This window comes from Eublepharis macularius, chromosome 10 (genome assembly GCF_028583425.1).
Source record: "Eublepharis macularius isolate TG4126 chromosome 10, MPM_Emac_v1.0, whole genome shotgun sequence".
NCBI classification, from domain to species: Eukaryota; Metazoa; Chordata; class Lepidosauria; order Squamata; family Eublepharidae; genus Eublepharis; species Eublepharis macularius.
The window spans coordinates 23,922,393-23,943,938 of record NC_072799.1 but is presented as its reverse complement, the minus strand read 5'-3'; positions in this window follow the sequence as shown (position 1 = coordinate 23,943,938).

The following is a 21,546-nucleotide window of genomic DNA, read 5'->3' as shown; positions in this document are numbered from 1 at the left end:
ATGAGGAAAGACTTCAAGCCAATTAAAAATTAACGAGGACTACGTTTTCTTTTAATTCGTGAAATGGATGAAGGGATATTATATGGAAATCAAATAGGGTCAAAGGCATATACCTCACATTCACTATTAGCCTCAGCTCATCTGCTTATAAAATTTTTTGTCTTTTCTGCTTATCGCGAAGTATTGCTAATAAGCAGAACACCTCTGCATTTAAAACATTATGATTCCCAACACCTCTGCCTTTAAAAAATAAAATGGTTTTGTTTTTGATCACCAAAATATGAGTCAGTAAATCTCAAAAGAGAGTAACTCACTTGGATCCAATTTAGATTGTGCTGTACATAATCTGTGCTTCGATACACTGTCATGACATCATAAATGATACTTTGTAAAAAGCCCATCCTTCTCTTTTACAAATGGATGAAGATCTCAAAATTTTATCTCTCACAAACACATACCCCACAAGCTTCAAAAGCACAAAAATGGTGTGTATTTGTTATGTGATGTCAAGTCGCCTCCCACCTATGGTGAAGCTACGAGTAAGGCTACCAGGTACCCCTCACTTCCTGTCAGGAGGGTGGAGTACCAGGTACTTACCTTGTATGGAGCACAAGGTCTCCTTTTGTGTGTGTACAAAGCATGCATGTGCCACAGAGCCGGTGTGATGATGTCACTTCTGGAAGTGATGTTATCACGCTGGCTGCACAAGCGCTCTCATGCTCTGCATGGGGCCGATTCGGCCCGTTTGGGGCCCAAATTGGCTCCAAACAAAGCGCAGAAACACTCCTGCAGGTAGCGCAATAATGTCACTTCCAGAAGTGACATTGTCAGTTGGGAGTGCATGTGCAGCGCATGCTCCTGAGGTGCCTGCTGGTGGTGGGCAACTTCTAGGAGCGTGTCCCCTCCTGCTATCGCTGGGCAATCAGCAGATGGAAAGGGAAATCCCTGGGAGTTCGCCTGACACCGGCGGGCACCTGGAAACCCTACCTATGAACAAGAGACCTCCAAAACATCCTATCCTTAACGGACTTGGTTAGATTGCGAAGGACGCAATTTCTTTTATTGAGTCAAGCCATCTCGTTTTAGGTCTTCCTCTTTTCCTACTGCCTTCCACTTTTCCTAACACAACAATGGTACATTAATTAAACTGTGAGTGTAATTACTTAGGGTGGTTTGTTATAGTTCTCATTCATTTTTCTTGTATTGGCCTGATGGAGATATAAAGCCATTTCTGTTGCCTTAACTCTAGTTAAGATCCCAAATATACAATGAAACCATGGCCTAATTAAACCTTACTCCCACAAAATGTGCATAGCAAGATCTTATGTCCACATGGCAGGCACAGAAACTGATGAGGGGCCTATCTACCTTAATTGTCCATGTGTATTTATAATTCCACTAGAGTCTATGAATGCAGAATAATCTGTAGAACAAACAAAACTCATTCTATATTCATCACTGCACAGATTAAATGAAGTAAGAACCAGGACACAGATTTTGGAGTTTACTTACACATTCAGCCATACGCTACAAGACTTTCATATTCACAATTAATGTCATGCAATGTGTCAATGCATAAAGGGCAAGAGAGCCTATTTTACTTTACTTTGTCCCATAGACTCCCTTCCCTTCTGCCTCCATTTTATATTGGCAACCAGCAATAAAGTGTGTGTGTCTAACAGGATGTGATTTTTCTCAAAGCTTCCCACAGGTAGTTCATTTTATTATGGAGATTTGATGACCACCAACAGCTGCGTGCCTGCCTGCTAGCCCAGCTGGATCACTTTTGCTGGGAAGTCACTGGACTTATGGGGGGAGGGGGGACAGCAATGAACAACGATATGCAGTGAGTGGAGATCTCTTAAAGCAGACTAAACATTTCAGTTAGCGTCAAATTCCTTCTAGAAACATATTGCCAGCATATGTGTGAGCATTCAGGCAGTCAAATGTGGACTCATAAGGAAGACTAAATAAGACACTAATTAAAATTCAAAATCCCCAGAAAGAAAAGCATTAACCCATTACAGAACAGTAACTTTCTTGAACAGATGATATATTTACTGATTCCTTGCAGTTATCTCATAACAATGCAGTTTTTATCAAGTTTTAATGGATAGGGCATAGAAACGTGGAAGCAGGAAATTTTTAGTTCAAGGCAACAAACCTTGGATACATATTCTACTCTTTTTTTAGGCGCCAGGCCAAAATGTTTCCTTTTATCCAAACACTATTCAATACCCTTAAATAGAAGGTATCTGTTAAATTCTTATAATCAGGAGAAAGGTGAAGGAAAAGTTCCTTGAAACATCTTTTTAAAACCCTGAGGTAATACTTGCTGAACCATTCAATAGAAAAAGAAATTAAAGATTCATTTTCCACATTGTAAAAAGCAGGAAGAGTTGGGAACAGTGGGCTCTGGCCCCTGCCAGGCACACACCGGGCCCTGCAGCTGTTGCTGCTCCTTGCCATCTCTTCTTGTTCACCTGTCCCTCGCTGAGGAAGAAGTAACAGGAGGGAGAAAAAGAAAAGCCATCACATCTCATCACTCTTTCTGGGCTACCATCAGGGCTTTTTTTCAGTGGGAACGCGGTGGAACGGAGTTCCGGCACCTCTTCAAAATGGTCACATGGCTAGTGGCCCCGCCCCCTGATCTCCAGACAGAGGAAAGTTTAGATTGCCCTCTGCGCCACCGAGCAGCACGGAGGGCAATCTAAACTCCCCTCTGTATGGAGATCAGGGGGTGGGGCCATTAGCCCTGTGACCATTTTCGCCAAGGGCAATTTAAACTCCCCCCTTGTTCCAGCTGACCCAAAGTGACGTCATTGTGTGGTCTTGAGTTCCACCACTGAGTTCCACCACCTCTTTTCCCAGAAAAAAAGCCCTGGCTACCATCTATTGCAAGTTAGGCCTAAAAGAGCTCTTGCAAAACCAAGAACAGCAAGGAGGAGGTAGCCCACTGACAGGGTTGCCAACTTTCTCTTGGAGAATTTCTGGAAATCTGGAGGCAAAGCCTGGGGAAGGCAGGGTTTGGGGAGGAGAGGAACCTCAGCAGTGTATAAAGAGCCATTTTTCCAGGGGAATTCATCTTGGTCATTCGGACACCAGCTGTAATTCTTTTTTTTTTTTTGAAAAAATTTTTATTGGGTTAGAATCCGTTATTTTTACATTACATTCAATTTTCCCCAAATTTTTCATTCCTAACCCCCTCCCTTTCCCCCCCTTTTGTTGACTTCCAACAGCTTTCCCACCCTTTGTCCCTTTTCCCTTGCTTCTATTAAATTCCTCTATCTAAAACAGATATACATTCTCTATTATATTAAGCAGTACATCCTTAACTACTTTTCTTGTTATATACCCAAACTGTAAGTCTTTGTTTCCATCTTGGATAAACAATTTATCCCATTTTCCAGTTTTAAATATTTCTATATATCATAAACCTATATATCATAAACCATAAAAATCTTACATTTAAATCAAACAATTTGACTTATTCTCTATATATTACTCGTTCTATCTTTTTATGGTAATTCTATATAGCTCATCACATAGTCAATCCATTTGACTCTTCTGTACATTCAGTTTGGTGCATATAAATCTTATCAAAGAAAGAAAATATTGTTGGTTACTCAATCCTTATATTTAAACCTTATCATTAATTATTTTCTATCAATATTCTATCTATTAACCTATATATATCTATATATATATCAATCTGTTAATCTAACTGCTTATAAATTCACATTTATCTCTTCCTCCACCGGTAAAGTCACCCCCCTCTATTATACTTTTATTATACTTCAGTAGTTCTCAAACTGCCACAGTTTTCCTCCCACCTCCCATTTCTTCTCCAGATATTGTTTCAGCTTCTCCCAGTCTGTGTTAAACTGCCCTGAGTCCAGATTTCTCAGTTTTCTTGTCATCTTGTCCATTTCTGCCATGTACAGCAATTTGTAGATCCAATCTTCAATAGTTGGCACTTCTTGTACTTTCCATTTTTGCGCATACAAAAGTCTGGCTGCTGCTGTCATATAAAATATCAACGTCCTATGATGGGCTGGAATTCCCTCCATTCCCAAGTTTAGTAGCAGGAGTTCTGGGTTCTTATTTATTTGAAATTGTAAAATTTCACTCATTTCTCTTATTATTTCCCCCCAGTACTGCCTAGCTACCTCACACGACCACCACATATGATAGAGGGAGCCCTCATGCTTCCTACATTTCCAGCATTTATTAGAAGTGTTCAAGTTCCCTAGCGCAATCTTCTTTGGTGTCATGTACCAACGATAGATCATTTTGTAAATGTTCTCCTTAATATTAGTACATGTCGTTGTCTTCATTGTAGTTTTCCACAAGTATTCCCATGCCTCCATTGTTATTTCTTTATTAAAATTTATAGCCCATTTCACCATCTGTGTTTTAACTGTCTCGTCCTCAGTATACCATTTCAACAGTACTTGGTATACCTTGGATATTCTTTTCTTGTCTTCTTTAAGAAGGGTCTGCTCTAGTTCCGAGTTCTCTGTTCGTATACCCCCCTTTACAGAGTCCGAGTTATATAAGTCTCTGATCTGTCTATACTGGAACCAGTCGTAGTTAGGTGATAGTTCCTCTTGCGTCTTTATTCTAAGTTTAGATGCTTCAGTTTTAGTTATTTCTTTGTACGTTAAACATTGTTGTTCCTTATCAACAGCTCTCGGATCTATCACCTCATATGGAACCACCCACAAGGGAGTTCCTTCTTGTAAGTAATTTCTGTACTTCTTCCAGATTATATATAGACTTCTCCGTACAAAATGGTGCAGGAACATCGAGTTGACCTTTACTTTATCATGCCATAGGTATGCGTGCCATCCAAATATTTTTTTATATCCCTCTAGGGCTAATAGTTTCTTGTTCTTTAATGTCATCCACTCTTTCAACCAAACTAGGCAGATTGCATCATGGTAAAGTCTCAGATTGGGCAGTTGCATTCCGCCTCTTTCCTTTGCATCTTGTAAAACTTTTACTTTCACTCGAGGCTTCTTGCCTGCCCAAACAAAATCTGATATTTTCCTCTGCCATTTTTCAAATTGTTTAGAGTCTCTGATGATTGGTATTGTCTGTAGCAAAAACATTACTCTTGGTAACACATTCATCTTAACTGCTGCAATCCTGCCCAACCATGACAAATTCAGTCTATTCCATTTGATCAAGTCTCTCTCTATCTGAGTCCATAGTTTTTCATAGTTGTTTTTGAATAAATCTATATTCTTTGCAGTCAGTTCAACTCCCAAATATTTCACTTTGCTTGTTACTTCACAATCCGTTGTTTCCGTTAACAATTGTTGTTTCTGCTTAGTCATATTTTTACATAATATCTTTGACTTCTTTTTGTTGATATAAAAACCTGCCAAGTCTCCAAACTCCTTGATCTTATCTATCACTTTTGGCATGTTCTCCAATGGGTCCTCTACAATTAACATTATGTAATCCGCAAATGCTCTGACCTTATATGAATAGTCCTTTATTTTTATTCCACGAATTTCCTCATCTTGTCGTATTTGTATCATCAGAATCTCCAATACTAAAATAAACAACAGTGGAGACAACGGGCAACCTTGTCTTGTTCCTTTCCTAATCGTCAGTTTCTTAGTCACTTCATCATTCACCACAATTGCTGCAGTCTGGTCTCTGTAAATTTCCTTGATTGCTCTGATGAATCTTTCTCCCAATTGTAGCTTTTCCATAGTGGCAAACATAAAGTCCCAGTTTAAATTGTCAAACGCCTTTTCAGCGTCAACAAAGAAGAAACCAACCTCTTTATCACAACGCTTGTCATAGTATTCAATAGCATTGATCACTGTCCTTAAGTTATCTCTTATTTGTCTGTCTGGCAAAAAGCCTGCTTGTTCCTCTTTTATAACTTCCGAGAGCCATCCCTTCAGTCTCTCCGCCAATATCTTCGCAAAAATTTTATAGTCATTGTTAAGTAGCGATATAGGTCTATAATTTTTCACATTAGTCAAGTCTTGGCCCTCTTTTGGGATCAGTGATATGTTCGCTTCACTCCAGGTATCTGGAATCCTTTGATCCCTAAAAACTCCATTCATCACCTCTTTTAGGAATGGTGCCAGTTCATTAGCCATTGTCTTATAAAATTTAGCCGTAAGTCCATCTGGCCCTGGCGCCTTTCCTAAATTTGCGGATTGTATTGCCTTGCTTATTTCCTCGTCAGTTACTTCACTGTTCAATTTGTTTCTCCAAGCTTCCGAGATTTCTGGAAGTTTGGTTTTCTCCAGATATGTCGCTATTGATTCTTTATTTACTTCTTTCTTATTGTACAGCTTAGCGTAAAATTTATAAAAGGCTCTACTAATGGTAGTCTGCTCCAAATACGTTTTGTTGTCTTCACAAATTTTGTTTATTATTTTCTTTTCCCTTCTCTTCTTCAATTGCCATGCCAGGTACTTCCCAGGTTTATTGGCACCCTCAAACGCTTTTTGATTCAGCCTTTTAAGATTCCACTCCAATTCTTTATTACTCATTGCTGTTAGCTGCTCTTGAAGTATTTTAATTTCCTGGTATAATTTCTTTTTCCCTGGTCTCTTTTTTAGCTGTATTTCTTTGGCTTTTATTTTCTCCTCAAGCTCTTGTCTTTTCTCCTCTTTCTTCTTTCTTGCTCTACCATTTAAGTCCATTAGTATGCCCCTTATAACCGCCTTATAAGCATCCCAAACTTTATTGGTTGGTACTTCTTTATTCACATTATATTGTATAAAAAACTTTGTCTCTCTTCTCAATGTTTCCATATTCTCTCTTTCCTGTAACAAGTCCTCATTTATTCTCCATGCTTTCCTTTTTCTCCTTTTTCCTAGTTTCCACATAATTGGATTGTGATCTGAGCCTACCATCGGCATTATTTCTACCTCCTTAGTCCATAACGCTAAGTCTTTTGAGGCCCAGATCATGTCAATTCTTGATAATGTAGAGTGCCTTGCAGAATAAAAAGTAAACTGTCTACTTTTAGGATATTCTCTCCTCCATACATCTTCGAGAGTCTCTTGTTGAATCAACTCAGAAAAGAGCTTCGGCAATAGTCCTCTTTTCTTTTGTGCCGTTGTAGTCTTTTTATCTAGTTCCAAATCTGTCACTCCATTGAAGTCTCCAGCAAGAATTATCTGGTCATATGAAAGGTCGTCTAAATGCTTCCTCAAATCCTCAAAGAAGCTTTCTTTTGCACCGTTAGGTGCATAAAGTCCAACTACCAACACTCTCTTTAAATTCCAAATACATTCCACTGCTACAAATCTGGCTTCCCCATCTCTCATAACAAATTTTGGCTGTAGCTCCTCTTTTATGTACAACACCACTCCCCTTTTTTTCTTATTGGAGGACGCTACAAATTCTTTGCCCAATTTTCCAGATTTTAAATATTTTACATCCTGCTTTCTAATATGGGTTTCTTGCAAACAAACAATGTCACATTTTTGTTTTAGTAGCCAGTGAAAAATATTTTTCCTCTTATTCGGTGAGTTTAGTCCATTTACATTCCAAGATATTACTTTGCATTCCATACTCATAGTCTTGTTGGTAAGTCTTTTTCATTGTCCTTAATAAATCGCTCCATCTCTCGCTCAGATCTGATACGTTTTTTGACCCCTCCAAACTCAAAAGACACTCCTTCTGGTAACTCCCATCTGTACCTGATTTTCATGTCCTTCAAGATCTGAATTAGCACTTTATATTTTTTCCGATCCAATAACACTGACCTAGGTAGTTCCTTCATTATAATGATCGTCTTGCCATCAATCTCCAATGGATCTTGAAACTGTTTTGTCACAATCTTCTCTTTCATATTTCGTGTCGTAAACTGCACGATCACATCTCTTGGTAGTTTCCTCTGGGTTGCAATTCTCGAGTTCACACGATATGCCACATCTAGGATAGCCACAACTTCCTCCTCCTCCTTCCCCAGGTATTCAGCTAACACCTCAGTCATCTGTTCTTGCGCTGACTTTCCTTCCACTTCTGGCAAGCCACGAAAACGTAGCTGCTTCTCCATATGTTTAGTTTCTGCAACTGACATTCTCCCCTTCACCAGTCTCATCTCTGTTTGTTGCGTGTCTGCTAAATTCTCCATCGCGTCTTCTACTGTTTTAACTCTCTGCTGCGTTCCTTGTAGTTCACTTTGTATTGTTTCCATACCTTTTTTCACTTCTGACAGCTCCGATTTTACTGTCTGTGTAACCTCTTTAACCTCTTTAATCAGTTCCAATTTCGTGTCCTTAAGTTCTTTAATCACATCTAAAAGTTTTTTGTCCAGGTTTTCTATTGCCGATTGCCACTCTTTTTTTGACATCGTGGGGCTTGCTTTAGCTCGCTCCCACGAGTCCGCTCTCTTCCTTAACTCCGTGGCGTAAAATTTAAAGTCTTTTTATTTTAAATGTCCCGGTCTTCTTGCAAAAATTAAATTTTAAAGAGTCCAAAATGTCGGGCGTCTTTTCTCTATGGTTTCTCTATAATTTTGTAATCCAAGATGGCCTACTTCCTTTTCCGCTGAAGCCGCGACCCTTCCCCTTTCAAAGATGGCGATTCCCTTCTTCCTGCCCTCCTGCAAGGGCCGCTTCTCTCCAGCCACTCTATTGTTATTACGCACTTCCTGTCTCCCGTCTTCCCACAGCAGATCTCGCGATGGTGTCTTTTTCTCACAGCTCCAAAGCCACAGGTATTCAAAACAATAGTCCGTTTTCTTTAATAACTTCTTTAAACTTAGTCTCTTTTCAAATACAACTCCTGCCGAATCTTCCCTTCCTTTTCACTAGTCTGTTGCAGTTTAAAAATCTACTTTTTTTCCTCTCTGTTTTTGTCAATCTGTCCCGTATCGGAAGATAATGATCTTTACCTTCTCTTCACTTTTCTCGGGTTGTAATCGCTGTTTCGATTTTAAGTTCTCCTCTCAGCTTCTTCCCCCAATCGAAGCTTGGGTATGTAGGTCTTATGCCAGCCGAATTGGCCCCAAAACTGCCGCAGAGATTGTAGCCGACCCGTCGCAAGGTGGGACCTCAAGGATCGAGAAGGGACCCGTTGTGTAGAGCCCCCCCTCGTCCGAGATCTAGCTCACCCTAGGGTCTTGAGCGTTCTTTGCCTGCTCTCCGCCTGAGAGCAGTCGGCCGCGGGCTATTTTCACCCCGCCGGCCGGTTAAAACGGCAGTCCGGTCAGCTCCGCAAATGGAGCTGCGTTAGACCTCCATGAATCCCAAACCGGAAGTCGGACACCAGCTGTAATTCTAAGAGGTCTCCATGCCTCACCTGGAGCCTGGAAATCCAGTCAACTCAGGAAATCTTTTCCAAACCAGTACTGGTTAAAAACAAACAAAGTTATCACCTTAGACTATGATGCAAATTTGGAGCCATTTGTGGGAATATTGTGAGAAGGCATAGATTGATGTTTGTAAATTGCTAAATGAAAAAAGGAGAGTTGTTTCAATATATTTGCAACAAAATCCAAGCTGCCAGCTTCTTAATGCCAAGGACAAATCTTTGTCTGATGACGGGAACTTGGTCCTTGAAAATTTATATTCTGGAAAATCTCACTGATCTTTTAAGATGTCTTGGACTTAAATCTTGCTCTTCTACTGCAGACCAAAACAGCTGAAACTATCATGTAATTAATACTTTCATATATTCAAATTAACACATTTTCAATCCTTGTCTGTCTTCTGATATCTTCCAGCAAATGGGCCTGCCCTGGCAATTTCCTGATCAAGCATGCTTGGGAAAATAACTCTCAGCACACAATACTTTAACTACTGCTTTTATTGTTGTAACTCCTTGGCAAAAGCTTGCTGTACTATGAAGCAGTTTGGAGTTAAAACTGGAAAAGCTGCTTGCTGCTAGACACCATCCTTTCTCAAATTGTAAAAATAAAATAAAATTGAATGTGAAGTCCTATTTCCATATTTATTGGAAAGGGCAAATCCAAAAGATTGTCCTTCTGTTAAAACAATACAGCATGGTTAAAACAAAAGCTGATCTGTGTTAAATAGGTGTCATGGCAAAGCAGATGGCTGGTAAACTCTGCCCTCAAAGTTAATGCTTTTTCCATGTCCCAAGTCACATTGTGTAATTAGTAAGGAAAACAAGAGCACAGAGCTTAATAGCAATTTGCACAGTAATTGTATTATGCTGCTGACAAACAAGTCACTTAGGGCAGAACATGGAGTCTACCATTGAAAGCAGCATCGGCATTTTTAGTCTTCCTCTGTCTCTTACACCATTGTTCTGTTCTAGACCGGTTGGGTTAACTCATGAGGCAAGAGTTCCAGTTAGGGTTGCCAGCTCCAAGTTGGGAAATTCCTGGTGATCTGGGGGGAGGAACCTGAAGAAAGTGAGGTTTGGGGAGGGAAAGGACCTTGGCATGGCATAATTCCATAGAGCCCACCCCCAAAAGTAGCCATTTTCTCCAGGTGAACTGATCTCTGTGGCTTGGAGACTAGTTGTAATTCCGGGAGATCTCCAGCCACTATCTGGAGGCTGGCAACTCTAGTTCCGATGGATCCATAGATGGCCATGGCTCAAAAGAGCTCAATGGGAGTTTAGACTGTGGTTCCACTGAAGGCCTAAAACTAAACTGACAGCTGACCTGTTGGAGGTATGCATTTCCAGGCCCTTCCTCCCTGAGAATTAAAAGGAATGTGCACTTGATTTTGGGGGAGATGGAATATGCCTCCAGACGTCATGACTACATGGAAATTTATCTTCCTTGAATGCCAATTATTCCAAAGTGTGGAGGGCCAGGAGATGAGAGAAAGGCTATCACCTCAAGAATTGGCTGGATACGTTTTTGTCTTTTGGGATTCCACTGTGGGAATCTTACACTGAATGATTACCTTCTAGATGGATCCTGGTTTCAGTACCTTCACATTTAGATAGGAAGCTGTGTGAAGTTTCAACCATAACAAATGTTTAATGAGACTCACCATGTGATATACCACCATCACACTGTAATTTCCCTTGTCCCTGGGAGCAGCAAAGCTAAGGATCTGGAATGAAGGTGCAAACAGAGTGGTCCCAGAAGAAAGCAGACAGAAGGAAATACAAGCGAACATGTGAATGGTCATCTGTCCACAGCTAAATTGTATATTTAATGAGACAGGACAAACTGCCTTGTGATGCACCATCAGATTGCCCAAAGCACCATATTAGCAGGACTTCACATTTGTCTTTGTTTCCTAGTAGTCCGTTGTGCTGATATGGGCTCAGAGGGGTTAACCAGGTTATCATGAAACCATCTATGCATTTCTAGGAAGTATCCCCCAATTTCTTGCCAAAAGCCATAAAGTACTAGGCGCTGGATGCTTCATTTCACATGGACCCTAATATTCCCACTGTGACATCTGTAACTGAGTGCTTCTGTGGACTCGATGCACATTATTTTGAAGAGCGCAGTGGAGGTTCATTGAGATGACTCTCGTTAAGAAATTCTGCAATGATGCTTTCCAGACTACTCTGCATTGTAGTCCCTGATGAACTATCCATTTACAGCCATTTTAATTAAATGTACACTATACGAGAGGAAGATAAATTATCAAGGGACAAGGAAGCTAATGACTTTTATCTCAAGAGACCTGGACCCAGATTGTGCCTGGGTCACAGGTGCACATGAGTCTCATAAACTCACTGTTTTCCCAACTGCTGTACCTCATACATAAAGAATATAAGCATGGAAGTTTGTACTTAAGACAATGAACAAACTTACTACCTTTCATATTTCAGAATAACTCCTTGCTATTTAGTGGGACTTGAACTTTTAAAGCATGTCTACATCTTAAAAGTGTCAGAGTGGAAGTTGATTAAAATATACTTCATGTGGCCAATATTTCACTTTTGAGGGCCATAAAGCAGAAGGAACTCTGCTTTGTGATCCTCAAAATGTGGATTGCCTCTACTCTGTTGACAGTCTCCATACCAGATCAGGTTGTGGTGGAAATACTCTTTATATACAGTGAGAACAAATCGTGTGGTGCTATGGTTTAATTTTGGAGAAATTGCCACATAAAGATTGTCATGTGGCTCAATGGTGGTTTTAACATGCAAACCAGCCCTCAGCCTGCAGCAGTTACACCTGCGTAGTTGGGTTTGAACACCTCAGCTGTAGCAAGATAGATTTAGATTTTAAAAAGCCACAGAGCACTGACTCCCTCCAATATTTTTTTTCTTATAATAACTGAACAACTTAAAGACATGGTTTGTTCCATATGCCTCTTCAATCTACCTCTGTTACATTTAAATTGGGTTTATTTTTACAAATGGAAATATATACTACAATTTCTGAAAAAAGGCTTCTGGGGCTACCTTTTTAAAGGACGGGTTTGAAAGCAAGTACATTTCTCATTTTCCCTCTTGCTACTTGTCATATTAATAGTTCTAGCTGTCACCCATCCCTTTTGCAGGACATGTTTACAGATTTAGTGGCATAGTACAAGAGGAATTCTTAGTGTACCCCAGTACAAAAACCATCAGATATACTATTGACCACACAGTATTAGCATAGGTTATGCTAAAGATTAAATATGGGATGAATTAAGGAGAAAAGGAAATGGAAAGTCAATCAGGAGAAACCAAGATGTATCAAGCTTCTTGGGCATCTACGTATCTCAAATGGTCCCCCATGCAGATGAAATATTCCACACCATAGGACCACATGAGGTTAGGATAGAGGATGAAGTTGGAGGAAAAGGTTTAAAATGTTTTTTTTTAATCACAAACCAACAACAATATATAAGAATATGTGCAAGCACCACTAAAAAAGAGAGAGAGAGTTTGGATGGCATATCGGGTTGCAGTCCACAATACCAGATGAAAACATGGTTGCAGTGGCTACCTCAAGCAGGTGAAAAGTGGTACAATTAGCTATAGTTTACCTAGTAGAAAGAAACCAGAAGACAGAAAATCTGCTGTAAATATAAGAGGATTGAAACGGAAAACAGATTTTAAAATCAAACTAGATGGTAGCAAAAAAGGAGGGAAGAAAAAAAGACAATCTGATTTGAAGAGCAAAAACAGAAGTAACAGAAGCAAACTAGAACAACAAAAGAAAGCAACATAAAAGGACAAAAGAAATAATGAATTGAAGATAAGTAAAAAAGGTAGTCCCCTGTGCAAGCACCGAGTCATTACTGACCCATGGGGGGATGTCGCATCACAACATTTTCTTGGCAGACTTTTTACAGGGTGGATTGCCATTGCCTTCCCCAGTCATCTACACTTTTCCCCCAGGAAACTGGGTACTCATTTTACCGACCTCAGAAGGGTGACTCAGAAGGCTGAGTCACCCTTGAGCCGGCTACCTGAACCCAGCTTCCACCAGGATCGAATTCAGGTTGTGTTGTGAGCAGAACTTGGGCTGCAGTACTGCCGCTTACCACTCTGTACCACAGGGCTTGAAGATAACTTATAGTAAAAGAGATGACATACACATTAAACACTCTCTCCATGGCAATCACCTGCAAACTAAGCTGCACTGATGTACTGTGTTTATGAACATTATAAGCACCAATTAGGCAAAATCTGAATGTCAGTGAGCACAGCTGTTGTCAAGAGAATATAAGATTGATTATTTATTTTAGTTAAGATACTTCTATCATGGTTATTTGATCATTTAAACTGGCAAAAGGCAAAGAAGAAAAACCATCAAAATGGCAGTTCTGCAAAATTACACAAACTGCAGCTGGTCAAAAATTAACTACAGATAGTTTGTAGAAGAAACTTTACAGCAGCTTTACAGACTCAGGTGTAATTTGCCTTTTTAGGAGAAGAGAAGCAAAAAAAGTAAGAAAACTTCAGGATAGACAGTGGAGAGGCAGGACAAGGAACAAGGAGTTAGGGGAGGGACCATGGCTTAGTGGTAGAATATCAGCTTGGCTTGCAGAAGTCCCACGTTCAGTTCCAAGCATCTCTAGTTAAAAGATCTGATAGCAGTTGGTATGAAAAACCTCTGCCTGAGACAGCAGAGAGCCACTGCTAGTATGAATAGACAATACTGACTCTGACGGAACAAAAGTTTGATTCAGTAGAAGGCTCATGATGAGACATGTTCATGAGACAGCAGGAGAAGCACAAAAGTGAGACCAAGAAATTAAAGAGCAGAGGACAGCAAATTTCACAGGTTGCTTTTGATCAGAAGTAATTGGCCATGTATGTCCTTAAAAAAAAACTCAAACAGTGCAATCCTAAGAAGAAATCAATGACCTTAGACTGGAGTAACTCTTTTTAGGATTGCAATATTTATGATCTCCTGGCTAATCCACATGGACCAACATACTACATGATGAAAGGTGGACTTTTACTGCAAATAACGTCAAATGCAGCTGTTCTTTCTAGATTTCAGGTAATTTAGAAAAATGTCACCAATATCTATGATGCGTTTTACTATGGGCTCAAATCCAAAAGGAATCATACACTGAAAATTGCATATCCTGGAATCAAGCTTCAAATTACAGTGGTCATAGAGTCTTTATATACCACCCCTTTCTCCCAAAACACACAGATGCATGATTCTTTTTTATCAGAACTAGGTTCTGCAGTCCCAAAAAGTAACTCACTAAATGGTTTTTCTTTTGGTCAGAAGTAGTAATAAAACTATACAGTACTATTTCTGACTAGAAACAATACTACTTTTGTTCTTTTAAGTTACAGCTGATCTTTCAGACTCCATTTCCTCCATTTGGCAGTTTTATGACACATTTGTAAAAGCTATTCAAGAGCATTGTGAACGTGTACTGTAGCAAACCTTTTACAACTTGTGCGATGATGACTGGGCGTCCATGTACCATTTGTGTCATCTCTGATGCTACTGCTGATAAAGGTGTTTGTGTTGAAATATAAAATCCATTTTGTGCACCATAGCACCCACTAGCCACCACCTTTCCTGGCACTCAACAAGTGTTTTTAGAAAGTGGGCAGGGTCAGGTGGGGCTTTTGCATAGCATGACTTCTGATTGGCTGTGCAGATTTCAGAAAACATTTCTTCAGCAGCACTGCCACTACAGTGCAAGGATCTTCATTACGTGACTGAAGGTGAGCGGTGTGTAAGCAAGAAACTGAATTTAAACAATATGCTTATTTTAAAAATCAACCTGTTGAGCAGATTTTCTTCTGAAATGCTGAAGAATTATGCACTACCTAGGATTATGCATAACCTCCCTCCCTGGTGCTCCACCTCCAGCAGCCATTTTGTGGTTGCATCCACCACCCTGTATCAGAATTCCAAATATATTCACAGGCTCAAAAAGGTCAGGGATCTCTGAAATAAGGGCCAAGCTACAAGTGATGCATGACACTTGAACGGCAAGTGAACAGACTCAAATGTATTCCTCCCTCTTTACTTGCACTCCACGTAGTGATTGAGTGGAGAGCGAGTGAAGAGGGAGGAATACATGTGAGTCTGTGGAGTGCAAGTGAAGAGGGAGGAATACATGTGAGTCTGTTCACTTGCCGCTCAAGTGTTATTCATCACTTGTAGCTTGGCCCTAAGTCACTGTGGTTGGGGGGGGTGTAACCAGAGCCGGCGCGCCCATAGAGGCCAGGTAGGCGGTGGCCTCAGGCGCGAGGGCACTGGAGAGGCGCCAGAGGGGGTGTTGGGGGTGGAGACGCGTGCTGCAGAGCTGGCGTGGCTGGCCCGTAGCTGCTGCAGCCAGCCAGCCCCGTGCCACTGCCGCTGCTGCCACACGACCCAGCCAGGCGCAGCAGCCATGAGCCGCTGCCGGGGGGCGTGCAGAGCGCGGAGCAGCCTCTGCCCGCCACCCCAGCCATCCACCAGCAAATGCCCCCGGCTTGTGCGGTGTGATGACATCATTGCATGATGTCATCGCGCAGTCTGTGGCGCACGCGCACTATCCACATGCATGGGGGGGTTGCCGCAGGCACCAGAAACCCTGGCGCCAGCAGTGTGTGTAACATATTGGGTCTTTTCTATTTTAAAAATTTTTACTTCAATTATAATCCATCTTTCTCCGTGATGGGGTCCCACATTGGATACTATCATTCTTGTCTCCTCCATTTTATCCTCACAACATCCCTGTGAGGTAGGATAAGCTGAGAGAGTGTGACTGACCAAAGGTCACATCCAGCAAGCTTTCATGATACAGAAGGATTCAAACCTGGATCTTCCTCCTAGTCTAACACTCTAACCACTATACGTACTATGCTGGCTCTTTTATTATCTATTAAATTTATCTTACTAAATTTCCAGTCTACGTAAGTAAATTTTACATGTAAGACTGTGCTTTACACAAACATACTACATATAAAACGCCATACTCCACTGCACCATGTATGGGCATTGTCCAGCCATGTGAAATGGAGTCGTGACACCTGAATGTTGGGAATAGCTGGAAGGAAGGGCAATCATCAGGTGGGAAGACCCAATTTAAAAGGTACCATTTCATTTTCATTAGCAACCAAGTCTACTATCAATCCCAAATTCACATAATCCAAAATTAGAATTTCAATTAAAGACTTCTGCTCAAGTCACAACACTGCCAGAGAGCTCAAAAGTATTTTTTTAAAAAAAATCCATTTACCAATTTCATCCATAACGTTTCTCAGTCTGATAAACAGAGCATGGAACATCACAAAGAATACTTTGTATGACCAATAGGTTATGGGGAGGCAGCAAGGTAAGAACAACAAAATTTTAAAACTAGGATTAATTAATAAAATTACTGTTTAATTACAACCAGCAGGATAAATACATGTTTACATTATTTGCAATGACTACATCGGGTCAATGTCATACTGTCGAGTCACATATAATGAAGTGATTAGCTACTAATTAGATATTATGAATTACAACTGGATGAGCGCGGGAACAAAATCTCTTGTTTTGTTAATCATAGGGATAATAGTATTGTAAATAGCTTATCAGGGAGAATGTTACTACTGAGGATAAAGCATATTCAGGCAAGTATAGCTGTCTGGAAAGCAGGAGACTAAAGAATGCCTCTGGATAACTGCAATTTTGTGTTTTGATTTATTAGCTCGAGTTTCAGGTTAAACCATTGATTGAACTTTTTGAAGCATACATCTGCTCTGGCAATCATGCTAGACGTAAAGCAATAAATATCTAAGCTCATTTTTAAATGATTAAAGACTGCAATCCCATGCAAATGTACCAAAAAGTAAGCACTACTGAAAAAAGGGACTTACTGCTAAGTAAATGTGTAAAACTGCATATTGACTTCACGTTTTCCACTCAATAATGTTCCATAAAGCAATAGTTCTTTTAGAAAGAGTCTATTGGTTAGCAGCAAAATCTTGGAAGATTTATTGTTTGTTCTCACTGACAATTCTTTATTCTCCGTATTACGTTGGCTTCATTAGGCTTCTACCTTCAGTTGCATTCTATAAAAGACATGCTAATAAAAACATCACATAATATCATCTAAAGCAACAACATTATTTTGTCACAAAAGCTACATAGGAAAATTTGGACTTGCATACTGTATACAAACAAGCCTAAAACACCCACACAAAGACTTTACATTTTTTGTTTAATGTTCAAACATTTAATCTTTACAATAAAATAATTTTGGTTATATTTAGATGCCATGAGCAGAATTATAAACCTAGGTTAACTTTATTGATTTTTATCAAGTATCTTATTGAAGGTCAACTTGTTTGGCAAGTTTGCCACATATCAAGTTCAGGGTATTAGATATTGTTTCTCAAATGCCATATTGTGATTTTTCTTCTGTTCTGCTAAGCTACAGAATAGGTGGCAGCAGACTGTAGAAGAAGTACCTGTGTCAAAAGATGTAATTCACCCATCTACATCACAGATTAGGTGTCCGTTTCATGATCAGATAATATGGTAGGAGATATAAAACTGTGAGAACATACGCTGCTAGTTTAATCTGATGCTTTCAGGTCTCTATTTCCCTGTTTGCCCAAGATTCAAGCACATCTTTTAGTTATACTGAGTTTGAGAGCCATCGATATCCAATCAATAGGACTAACCAATATTACAGCCATAGTATATCCGGGGCTTTTTTTCTGGGAAAAGACGTGGTGGAACACAGTGGGTTGCCCTCGAGAAAAATGGTCACATGGCTGGTGGCCCGCCCCCTGATCTCCAGACAGAGGGGTGCTCAGCGGCGTGGAGGGCGATCTAAACTCCCCTCTGTCTGGAGATCAGGGGGCGGGGCCACCAGCCATGTGATCATTTTCAAGAGGTTCCGGAACTCCATTCCTCCGCGTTCCCCCTGAAAAAAAGCCCTGAGTATATCTAATCCCCCACTGTAAAGGTAAGTTTGGGACACAGATGACACAAAGTGACAATCTACTGACTGTCAAATGTGATTAATCCAAGATGAGAATGAAATCAGTCAGCCTATTAAGAAAAAAAAGGCAGGACACTGACAAGGCAACGTAACATCCAGATCAAAGAAGCACAAAGATGTCCTCTCTTCTAGAAAACTAGCAACAATTAAGTTCTTTTTCTATCAAGTTCTAACTTAAATACACAGATAGTAGGATAGATATCAACAATCTTTGGCCAACGTGGCAAACGTCCCCTGAGTAATCCAAAACGCCCACCTTTTTTTTTTCATTACAAGACCTGTTAAAAGCTTCTTGGCTTATAACTTGCCTCTGATCACTTTGCTTTGCATCAAAAGCTGGCCTCTCTCTATCTAAGAGTCATTTGTACAGAGTTAGAAAAGCTGCTACACTTTGTAATATAAAACACCCAAAAAAGTACACAGCAGCTGTTCATATTTGCAAGGAAAGTCTGTTATAGTGATGATGTCATGGAAAAAGTCTGGAATCGATTAGAAAGTATCAGACAGGCAAGCCATTCAATCCCTTGAAACAACGCACATTCACATGTTGCGCTGTGTGCCTCTGTAGCACAAGTCAGAAAAAGAATGAGGGACTACAAAATATGACCAAGATGGAGCAATTCACATGCTTTCAAAGTTTTACTTGAATAAACTATGCTTACTACTGGGTGGAAGCATGTATACAAGTTAGCTTATCTTCAAACAGCTAAGCCCCTTTTCTCTAATATCTAGCATGAAATCTAAATTTGTGCATGCACTACTGACAGGGAGCTGTTGCTCTTGTATGCTCATGTAACAAAGGCATGCAGGGTGTTCATGGCAGCTAAATAACTCCTTCGAGAGACAGAAGAATACATTTAATCTTCTAGGATGCTGATGTATAAACTAAGTTGCTTGTTTTTGAAAAGGCTGTCCTTCCAACTTCACCTTTTTTGCTTATAACAAAAGCTTGCTATATTAACTTGTTAATGGAGTTTGTACAACAACACTTGACCATTTTATGTTTCCAGGTTTTATTGCCACTGACACCACTTGGCGTGCTCATTGAGACTCAAATTTGGGTTTTCAAGGCAAGTTTAGTAAAAAATGGTTTTAAAAGTCTGCATAGACCTCAAAATTTAGGAAACACTTCTTCCTTTGCTATTCTAGGAATATGTAGAAAGTAATATACAGTCAGGAGGACTAGTGAGCTCATGGGTGGTCACTGAATAGGGTTGCCAAGTCTAGATAGGGAAGTTCCTGGAGATTTGGGATACAGCTGGGAGAGGGTAGAGTTTGGCCAGGGAATGGACCTCAGTGGAGTATAATGCCACAGAGTCCACCCTCCAAAGCAGCCATTTTCGCCTGGGGAAATTATCTCTGTTGTCTGGAGATTATCTGTAATTCCAGATCTCTAGTCCCACCTGGAGGTTGGCAGCCCTATCAACAAGCCTCTTCTTGAAGTGAGAATTGTATTTGCATTCCGTGAATCTCAGGATTTTGTCTGACAGGAGGCTTGGCCCAGAGGGGGCGGGGAATCCCCCATCCCAGTGTTTGCCGCCTGTCACTTCTCACCTAGCCAGCCAAGTGTGGGAATGCAATGGTGGGAGCGAAGCGCTCTTCCACAAGCTCCAGAGCCCCCTTCTTGCTCCAGGAATGATGTCATTCCTGGCATGACATGGAAGTAAGGGGTCTCACTGGAAGCCAACTGAGTAAAAAATCAGCCCCAATTTAGTGTTTGGGCCGGGCTTATTTTTACTCAATTGGCCCCTGCCACAAGCCATTACTTCCACATCATGCCAAGTATGATGTCATTCCTGGCATGATGCAGAGCACTCTAGCATGGGTGCATAAGGTAAGTGCCCTCCTGCGCAACTCCCCCCCATGCCCTCCATACCCTGGTTTGCCCCCCCCCCAGAAACTGCCAGTCCTATAGAGAAATTAATTAATTCCCCTGAGCGCACTGAAAGAAAACTAGAGACTGACTTTGGGAACAAGAATCAGGAGGAGAGATGATTGTGTCACACAATAATCTAGCTGTAGGGTTATAACCCAAGTGGCCATGGGTCTGAAAGCTGGCAGCTGTGTCAGACTGACAAAATTAAATTAGAGGGTGAGTCAATTATCACATCAAATACTACAGAAGTTTATTCAATGTATGGGAGGAGGGGAATCTGTCAATTATCATACTACACAGGCTACAACTGAAGTTATCCCAGCAGATAAGCCATACTTTTTCACCCCTGTCGCTAAGGAAGGCTAGACTCAAAAACTGCAGGTTGTGAACAGAATGCCCAAATATGAGGCTGGTTTGGACTGAGAAAAGTTTTATATAAGGCATCCAGCCAAGTCAAAGTCCGGACCAGGAGCCAACTGGGATTCGTGAGATCCTCTGAAGAAATAAGATGCAATAAAGAGTGGGAAACTATTCCATGGTGTTTCAGTTTGGATTTCCCCCCTCTCTCTTTGCTTTATGGTTTTAAAAAAATCAGTATACTACTTCCCCCCTAGGGAAATAACTGAAATTGGTAATACCAGTTGTAAGGTCTTGGGTATACAGTTAGGATTCTGATGAGTCTATTGTCCCAGAGCTCTCATTCTGTCTACAAGGCAAATACTTTGTGGACTGTTGTGAGAATAAAATGGAAGAGACCCATGAATACCATATTTTTGTCAGAAGAAAAACTCTTAATTGTGATAGATCAAAACAGGTATTTTGTGCCATTAATCTGCAGACAATGGGGAAATTATGTCAAATAGACTAGTCCTTTGAGAAACAGTGATGTGTGTCTAGAAGCAAACTTGTCAATACAGCCTTCCCGTACAGAGAACAATGACATGCAATAGTAAGCCAGTGGGAACTTAGATTGGGCAAAGCAATGAACTCATGCGAGCATGTGAATCAGCATGGAAATTCATATTTCAGAACTATCTACCCTTCTATAAATTATGTATCTGCTTTTGTAAATGAATGTTAAAAACATACTATAACTTGCTTCCAAGGAGCACCCTATTATGAGTGGAAGACTCAAGGAGGAAAATCTAATTTGTACTGATTTTCTCCCCTCCACACACCATATAAAATACTATTCAGAATGTATTGTTTATTTACTCCATTTATACTCTACCTTTCTCGCCAATGGGTACCCAAGGCACTTTACATACTTCTCCTTTCCTCCACTTTATCCTTACAACAACTCTGTGAGGTAGATTTGGCTGTGAGTGTGTGACTGGTCCAGGGTCACCC